Raw genomic sequence first — 1630 nt, 5'->3', positions numbered from 1 at the left:
TTTTTTGAAAAAATAGATGCGCCTGGGGACGGCGACTGGGGGCTAACTCGCCCCAGGCCGTTTTTTTTGCACCGGCTCGCCCCCAAGCGACGATTTTAGGCGGGGGGGACCCCCTTGGCGGGTGCCAACCACTTGCACTATCTTATGGTGGAAGAGTAGCCTTTTGTTTCTAGCCTCCGGGCTTGTGTGTCGCTTGTAAACACTTTTATTTAATGAATGTGGCAAATTTTCTGGCCCTCTTCAAAACAAAAAGTCCAGTGTCATTAAATGTGGACTTGTGGAGTAGTGGCGTTGAACATCCCCCGCCGGTGAACACATGCATATCTATAGATATGGCAATGGAAATAGTACAACATGCAATAGTACGACAGGATGAAACCACATCAATACTAGGTGATGTCGATGGGGTACATAGACATGCCTCCCTTGAGCAAGACAACATCCGCGGGTGAAAGGGATTCAAACATGTCACCTGCGACGAAACGCAGGTTGCCATGGTCACCGGCGGCTTTGCCGAAGACGTGAGGGAGCTCCAGCACGGTGCACTCGATGCGCGGGAACGCCTTGGCGATCACCCGCGTGCCCGCGCCGTTGCCGCCGCCAACGTCCACGAGCGAGCTCTGGCCGCGAAAGATGCGCCCCTTATCCAGAAGGATGACCTCGAGGAAGAGCTCGCTGTCCGCGGTCATGGCGTCATTCAGGACGGCGTTGAACCCCGTGTCCTTGCTCGCCTCATCTCCTGTTGGGAGCAGCCATGCGCCAGCTTGAAGAGGGACCCATGCTCCGCCTGCGACGGCTCGCTCCTGAGCCAGTCGGGCATGCCGAAGAAGGAGGAGACGACCGAGGGTTCACGCAGAAGGGCACCACGGGGGACAAGTTGCGCCAACCAACGAGGAAGCGGCACGCCGTGGTCAGCCCCTACTGCACGTCGGCGGCCGTGCCATCGTTAGCACAGGCGGTGGCGCTGAAGATACCCGAGGCGCTGAGCAGCTCCATTACGCGCCGGAGGTCGGCAAGGCTGGCCGAGTGCACCTTGGTGTTGGCCAGGGTGGCGGTGCCGCCGCGGCGGTGGATGGCGTCCGGGATGCCGAGTTCCACGGCGCACTTGAGCGACATGGACTTGACGTAGCCGAGCACGTGGTTCTGGAGCTCCGTGAGGACGTGGTACGACCGTACGAGCAGCTCCTGAGGGCTCACTTCCGCCGCGATCCGAGAGCAGCTACTGCAAGTGAACTGAAAGCTAGCTTGGACAGGTGTACGTGTGTGATCCCTAACTCTTCCTAGCTACAAACGGCTCTTTATACACAAACAACCGATTACTGTTGAATTACATTGCCTACCCGGCCGGCCTTCTCTCTCTAACAGCATATTTTGATTATTCAATATAGATAATTACAGATATAATCAAAAGCTGGAGCTATACTCCATCATTTAATCAGGTCAAACAAATTGATGAACTGAGTCGCATGAGTAAGGTGGGCACAATAATTATCGTCTTGCTGATACGCATGACTAATTAGCAGCTAGAGCTATCACCAGTTGTTCATGTGTGACTCACCCTTTGATGAGGATAGGGAGCGAGTCTTATGATCATCTGTTGGTCCATTTATAGATTTATATACTTCAACAA

The 1630-nt window shown here is 54.5% G+C and overlaps 1 pseudogene; it reads right to left on the bottom strand.

The window, feature by feature from the left end:
* Positions 1-290: 290 nt before the first annotated feature.
* LOC119345096 lies at positions 291-1284 on the bottom strand (annotated as a pseudogene).
* Between the last annotated feature and the right edge of the window lie 346 nt (positions 1285-1630).

Source organism: Triticum dicoccoides, unplaced genomic scaffold (assembly GCF_002162155.2).
Source record: "Triticum dicoccoides isolate Atlit2015 ecotype Zavitan unplaced genomic scaffold, WEW_v2.0 scaffold205088, whole genome shotgun sequence".
NCBI classification, from domain to species: Eukaryota; Viridiplantae; Streptophyta; class Magnoliopsida; order Poales; family Poaceae; genus Triticum; species Triticum dicoccoides.
This window is presented reverse-complemented; position numbering and strand designations above follow the sequence as displayed.